We start from the raw sequence: 7,654 nt of genomic DNA, 5'->3' as shown, positions 1-7,654 counted from the left end.
CAGTTGCTGGCACACAGCTCTCCACACACAGGCATGGTCCTCCTAGTTGTTCAATAATAATAATAATAATAATAATAACACTCTTTGATATTGCATTCTTATGCGGATTTTTTTTTTTTTTCATTTTGAGACATCTTTGGCAATATTGATAACAGAAAGAGACTCAGGACAAGTCCTGGTTTGTCTACAAGAACTGAAAAAGAACATTCAGAGAAACTTCATTCTTGTTCACCAAGTTTATTAAAGTTCAAAATATTCATGCCCTTCTTACTCTTTTTCAACAAAGCTGTAGTATGATATTAATTTTAAAAAAACATGACACAGGCATGACTTGAGGGGTGTGACTGTTGCATCACTCTCGTGTCATATAGGAAGTGTCCCAGAGCAAAGGGCCGCGATGTCACTTGTCTGAGTTCCATCTGCTGCAAGAGGAACAAAAGCAAAAACCAGCAGAAGAAATCAGCTGAAATCTGGATCAGCTTTCATCTGCATGCAGAGCTGTGCCATGCAGAGTGGAGAGCTAACATGTGGTGAAACAGCAGCTCAGACTAAATGGGGAGAGTCTGAAAGACAACTGAGAAGTAACTCAGGAAGCAGCCACCTAAACTGTGAAGCTGTGACCATGCCTCTAAGGACACCACCTTTCCTGTTTGGGGGTGGGGTTTGGGTTTTTTTGTTTAGGTTCAAGATTTTTTACATTATATTAATCATTTCCTCTTAAAAGAGTGGAAACCTCCAAGGCACAGATGTAACACAGATATTTTACATCTATAGAGGATTTTGACATTGCAGAGGTTTCTGCAATAGCTGTGCAAGGCAGGTATGTCAATTGGGCAGCTTTCAAGTAAAACAGTTTCAACCTAAATGATTCTATGGTTCTGTGCAGTCCATGCCCCCATCTTACAGCAAGGGTGGAAGCAAGAACTTCTGCCTTTTAGTGTCTGTCACCAACGGAATTGAGAACACATGGCTTCTGCTCTGCCAACCTAGGGGTAGCAGCACTCTGATGATAGTTCTTCTCTTAAGTCTGGTGCTTTCCCCTTGCTCCTGCCAGCAGGGCAAAAGAAAGTGCTACCAGATGCAATGTACTTGCCCCAGAGAATGGGAGCACCATCTTCAGTTCTCATTAGCTCGAGGGGCAGAAATCTCTCAGCATGGGATTTGTATCTGTCTTAAAAAGAAGACCATGCTAGGAATTTGGAAATGATGGCTGTATTGACGCTTTTTCCCCCCTTCAGAAAGTATCACAGATCGAATCTCTTTCTCCTAAAGGAGCTGTTTTCTGCTCTAGAAAAGTTGCCCTGAAGAAATTAAAAGTTCTCAAGACCTGTATTTGTGTCTCAGCACAAGTCCTTGGTAGACCCATGAGAAAGTCAGCTAGTGTTGCAACATCGTAGAAAACGTTTTCCTGCTTCTGATACTACAGCAAGGAAGTGTGAGGTGATGGTTTACTCTACGTCTGGCCATGCTGGTGGTCTCCTCCAGAGTGCTTACAGGAGCTGAGGTTTTGCACGGTGAGAGGAAAAAAGTGCAGCCACTGCTGCCAAGAGGATTTATTTGCTCTGTCACGTAGCTGCCAGTAGCAGTACTCCCTTGCAGTGCCACACCTCTGTGGTGACTCTTACGTGAGAAATGAGCACATCTATTTCCTATTGCTGTCAAGGAACACGATTAAACATGGCTCTGAAAACTGGAACATAGAGATACTACTACTACTGGCATTGGCCAGTGGTACTTAACACTGATGTCTCTGCCACTGAGCATAAGGAGTACTAACACTCCAGGGTTTAAGGGGTCTCCTGGATAGAACTGAAATGCTCTGACTGAAGTGATGTAGGTGGTTTTGCAGAAGTGCCAGCTTGCAGAATGCTATAGATGAGGGCAGTTCCTCAGTTTGTGTTTAAAAGCTACCATCTGAGTGGCAAAATTCTTCTTCAGTGTGTAAAGGAACTAAGAAGGTGCATTTCTTGGTATCATCCTGCAACAAGAAATGTATTAAGATTACATGGGTGAATTGCTCAGAATCACAGAAACCCAGGAGAGATTCCAGGGAAGTCAAGCACCTGCTGAAGCAATGGTTACGTCCAGGATTCACACTGCCTCTCCAGCTGACAGGGTCTTTGGTGACAAAGCCACACAGTGCAGTAGCCATGCTGGACCTGTCAAGAAGGCCACAACCCCAGCACTCTCAGACTGGTTCAGATCAGCTGTCCTGGCTATGCTCCTTCCTAGCTTCTCATGCACCTCCTCACTGGCAGAGCAAGGGAAACTGAAACTTTGACTTAGGGTAAGTACTACTCAGCAACAATTAAAACATCTGTGTTATCAACATTATTCTCATACCGATTCCAAACAAGCAGCACTGTACCAGCTACTAGGAAGAAAATTAACTCTATCCCAGCCAAAACCAGGGCAAGGATTAGGGTTAGGATTGGGAGAGAAACAGAGTGGGAGCCTCTCACCACAGAAGGGCTGCAAAAGAGCTGCTGAAGGAAGAGGGAGCCTGCAAAAAGTCTGCTCTCTCTCTGGTGGAGAGAGCAGGCACAAGACACTGCCTATTCGGCTGGAGTGGCACCAAACAAATATTTCAAGCACTGCAGTACTAACCAGAATATGATTTTCTCCCCTTCTCTCTCTGTGTTTTCTTCCATAATTTCAGGATCAGTTTTCTCTTTCACCTGAGAGCATGCTTAGGAGATGCTCCTCTTTCTGTCCCTGTTTCCTGATACAAAAAGGGAGAAGGAGGCAGGGAAGTCCCTGCTGCCCTCTGTGAGGGGATTGTGTTGAGATACCTGCCATGATCTTGGGTTGGTTGTTCAGACCTTTGCATGGAGCACACGCGTAGCTATACTGAGCATTAAAGGCATTGCTTATTAATAACCATGACAAAAAGGTGAGGTCTTCAAAGAGCAACTGTCAGCATCCCTGAATTAAGCCTCGTGGATAAAGCTTCTGGCTCTGTCACAGCCTTGCCAGTTCTTCTCTAAAACTGGCATCTCTCCAAATGGCACGTGAATGCTCAGTGTATCTGACAGAAAGAAGAGAATTGAGGAAGTTTTATTAATGACAATTTTACTCTCTCAAGATCATCTTACTTTCCCAAGCAGTACTTAGAGATGGAGATAACGAAGGTCTCACTTAAGCAAGTGCAGAAAATGGTCTAGGGAGAGACTATACCTATCATATTTTCTGATGCATTTCACTGAGATGCAAAAAGCTTTGTGAGCTGGAGTGAGGCACTCCATGCTTACCATGGAAATAAACATTCATGCTCTTTTCAACTTTCAAAAAGCTTCATTAGAGGGGAAGTGTATTTGCCTTCTCCAAGATCCCACTGCCCAGCTTCACAATCTTCCTATAAAGTCATAATCTCTGGTTTCCTATTCAAAATCATTTTTCTTTTCATAATTATTTAATAATAGTCTTATCGTTATGTCTGACTGCGTTCTTACACAAATGTAATCTTCTGCTGTGATTTGGAACCCAAAGTAATGTGATGTTGCATGGATCCAGGCAGTCACTATCGCTCTAGTCCCCAGCAATATCCCTTCTCTCTCTCCTGGACCTGTAGTGAGAGTGGCCACATAGGGTAGATGAGCACTGGTGACTGATACACATTTATGGTTTTCTTTAACAGCTGCAGGGGCCTTCTTATGTTGTGGGGTCCATTCCCAGACTGCATTTTTCTCTAATAAGTTATGGAGTAGTCAGGCTATTATGCTAAATCCTGGAATATGTGCCTTCCAAGATCCTGAAGTTCCAAGCACAGCACATAACTAATTTCTTATTCTGGGACAGGGGTAACTATTGGATTTCTTGTAGCATATGTTTTTCTCCCACCTGTCCATCTGACTCTCCAAAAGATGAATTTGTGATTGGGCCCTTGTTCCTCTTCCTCTGGTATCTCTACCCCAGTTGATTGTGGGGGTAGCAAGTGTTTGTAGTCTTTACAGGTTTTACAAAGTGGCCACCTCTTAAGGCATCCCCGATGCACTGCCTCACAGTGACCTCTTGTGGAAATTTTAACATTTCCAGCTCTTCAGCCAATGTAGCATGAGCTACATGTATGCTAGGGCTATGGTTTAAGATTTGGGATAGACGAGTAAATGTATTGTGAAGTCCCTGCCAGATGAAAGCAAACCTCCTCTGATCTGCCCCTGGTGCTGGGGTCATCAAAAACATTTCTTTTGTGTCAGTAGATGCCCTCCATCATTAAGAGGACTGACTATATCAGCCCTACTGGGAACAGAGGCAATGAGTGGTCTGGCAGCAGCTGTCAGGCCTCCATAGTCTGCTGTTAGTTGCCACTTGCCATTTGGGTATCCATAAGACCACGTCCCTAAAATCCTCTGCTGTAATAATTACTTTTTCTAAGTCGTACTGTCTATATATAGGCCACTGTCTCCAGGTATAGATCCCAGAGTACTAACATGAAGAGTGGATGAGGGAAATTCAGCTAATTGCTGTAAAACAGGTGTTGTCTTTACATCTAACTGATTCAGAGTTTGCTCTTTATCTCAGTACATTTTCCAAAACCACTTATGCACAGTGATGCTCTTCTATTTCCCCATTTTGTTTTCTCCTTTTCGCATAGAGACAGTAAGGCTATTTTCCATTACCTTTGTTTTACTTGAGGTTCTCCTCTGTTTTTTACCATTTGTGGTATATACTTGTATATCTGCAAACATGCTCTGGAGAACCTCTTGGAAGGCATTACCACTTAACCTTGGCTAAGGCTAATGATTCCGGTGCTCCGCTCAGCTTCCTTTACATCACAATGCAGGTGTTCCCTCTATCACCCCAGGAAGCAGGAGAGCCTCAGCAGTCCAGCTTCTGCTGGACCTGCTGCCAAAGGCTTTTAAGGGTAAAATGGTGTATTCCTGACTCCCAGCTCGGAGGCCTGAAGACTTTCAGACTTATCAGAAGCTACAAAACAGTTACTTTTGTAAGCCTGCAGCCACATCAGAACTGATCTCTTTCTGGCCTCCCTGCGAGCACAGTTGCCACTCTTCCTGCTTGCCACAGTTGCTTCTCCCAGCACTGGCCAGGCCTTAGGGCAGCGCTGAGCAGGAGCAGAGTGAGCAGCTTCTGTGGGTCTGGGCTCTATTTCTGCTCTTGCCTTATCATTTTCTGACTTTATTCAGGTGGTCCTGAATACAGCAGTGATCTACACTGAACCAGTTTTCCCTTTAGGGCCCACTGAAGCAGCTCATTATTTCATGTGTGTGTTTTGTGCATCTATATCACTGATGGAAGCTAGTGCTGTGTCCTGCTTTTTCCTCTTTAACAGCTGCCTAAGCTGGATGGAAGCTAAGTTAACTGGAAAGACGATGTCTTACTGCCTTTGACACATCAATTTATCCGGATTTTGGGGTAATGAAAGATGTATGGTTCTACTCATGTTTGAGGTACAACCTAGGTCGTTTTTTTCTTTTGGTTTCTTTTTTTGAGGAAATCCCAGCTGAGTCTCCTTTAGGCCGTGTGTCCAGCAGTGGCTGTGCAGGGACAGCACTAGATGGTGCAGTCACACCACTGCAACCTCCTGGGCCTCCCACCTCGTTGTCCCCTTGCCCTCCACAGGGGCAGCCACTGCACACCCCAGAGAGCATCCCCATACCCAGGGGCTGCCCTGGGAAGCCACAGAAAGGGGCAGAAGGGAGTCTGGCAGCCCTGTCTCACAGCAGGCTTGCCCCAGAGAACAGAGCCCTTTGCACGGTGGGCTGCAGAGCACCCAAAGGCACCAAGTCTCGAGGCTGGCAGGGGCAGGTATACAAGGGGAAATAAGCTTTGAGAGGGTGTTTTGTGTCCCCCGCACTCCATCAGCAGCAGCAATGCCAGGAGAGACCCATGAACGGAGAATCAAGTGGCAGAGAAACTTCACTGGGACGGAAACACCAGCACTTCCCTGCACGCCATGTTCCAGCTGGGCCAGGGAAGTACAAGGCCAAGGGGAAACAATTATTTGGGCTTCAGTGCAGCTGCTGAAGTTCCCTGTCCCCAGATCCAGAGAGGAGACAGAGCCCGAGTGAGCGTGTCCTTCCAGAGGGAGGGTCTGTGTCTGCACAGACATGTGTGCACACACACACAAAATACAGAAATGTCCAGCTGTTCCTCCAGCCTGGAGCGCCAACTTAGGAAGGGGTGAGAAATGTTAATTCTTCAAGCATCAGCAGTACTACTCTCTCTGTTCAGTTTTCTCCGCTTAAAAAACAGAGTTTCTTCTCACTTTAGGGACACTCGGTTCTTGTGGTTTGGTTACATTTTGAGATCACAACAGAATTAGAAAGAGCTGTAGATTTTTTCCCAGAACATTAAAACAGGCTAACCTCGGCACTGCTTACTTGACAATCTATTTTAGGCTCTTCTAAGCTGAGGAATCATTAATATTTCAGTCTAGCCCATTTAAAATTCAAACATAACCTTCTAAACTTCTATCTGTATGCTCTATCTAGAGTAGGAGCCAGGCGGATGGTTTTGGTGTCTCTATTACTTAAGAAAATAGGTAATGAGGGGGAAAACTGAGCTACACTAAACTTTACACTTTAAAGATCATAATTAGTTAACCATATACTTTCATGTTTCTTGTTTTAGCAAATTTTAAAAAACCCTCTTACCCCCCTTTTCCTCCAGCAGAATGGGAAAGCATTAGCTTCATAGTATTTTTGGTTCACTGCTGCTACTTTAAAGCTATGAGCTATCTCTAAAGTGAAAATACTCTTATTTCAGTCGTTCACATGAATGTATGAATATATTCTTATGAACATATGAGGACTTCATCCTTGAGAAGCCACAGTGGACGCATTATCTGCATTGCTGCAAACAAGTCACAAATTAATGTTCAGTAAAAGCAATCATTGTTTTTCAAGTCATTTAAATCTTTTTCTGGATTGTGAAGCCTCTCTGATTTTTTTCTAATGCCAAGTTTGTCATAATAAACATTTTGTTTTCAGTAGCAGGAATCTCACATCACTTGATGCATGTTAGTCTCTGCTCCTAGTCCTCCTTCTTCTTCCCTGCTTGTTGTCACTATGACACACTGCCATTTTCCTGCTAATTGTACCTTGTCTCTCAATGGGGACAATTAATCAATACCTTACATAGTTTACAACTCAAAATTCAAGAGGCGTTACATTATTTTTTCAGTGATGTCCCAAGGTTCCTTGTTTCTACAGTACGATATAAAAATATAGCAGGCTGCTTTGCCATAGCACATCACCACTGTGCTCCTGTGCATTTGTCAAAACTCAAAATGGAGTTTGGGAAGTTTTAAGCAAAATCATTTCAATAGCTTAGATTGTAAGCTTTGATGCTATCCAAGAGATCCAAGCTCTTCATAGGAAAGTGAAAACAAAATATGATGTCTCTTGTATTGGAAAAATAAATAACTAATAACAGGAATGTCTAGAGCCTTGAGACGTATCCAGGAAGGATGATTACAGAAAAAAGTGTTGTTCTTTTCATGAGCAACTACTGTTATGAGTGAAAGAAAACAAAATAGTAATTTCAATATAGTCAATATACTGCCATAGTGAATATGAGCCTGCTTCTACCAATTGATGTCAATAATGGCTTAGGGGGGTTGTCTGTTTGTTTTGGTTGTTTGGGTGGTTTTTTAATTAAATATGCTATTGCATGAAGAAATGTAAGCAATATG

General features: G+C 43.5%; 1 long non-coding RNA gene across 1 annotated transcript; it reads right to left on the bottom strand.

Annotated features, from left to right (window-relative positions):
- Positions 1 to 221: 221 nt before the first annotated feature.
- Positions 222 to 4,993, bottom strand: LOC135411501 (uncharacterized). Its single transcript, XR_010429174.1, has 3 exons — positions 4,525 to 4,993; positions 2,793 to 3,028; positions 222 to 422 (listed from the first exon to the last, which is right to left on the bottom strand). It is a non-coding gene; the product is annotated as an uncharacterized LOC135411501 (long non-coding RNA).
- Between the last annotated feature and the right edge of the window lie 2,661 nt (positions 4,994 to 7,654).

The sequence above is a fragment of the Pseudopipra pipra genome, chromosome 3 (genome assembly GCF_036250125.1).
Source record: "Pseudopipra pipra isolate bDixPip1 chromosome 3, bDixPip1.hap1, whole genome shotgun sequence".
NCBI lineage: Eukaryota > Metazoa > Chordata > Aves > Passeriformes > Pipridae > Pseudopipra > Pseudopipra pipra.
This window is presented reverse-complemented; position numbering and strand designations above follow the sequence as displayed.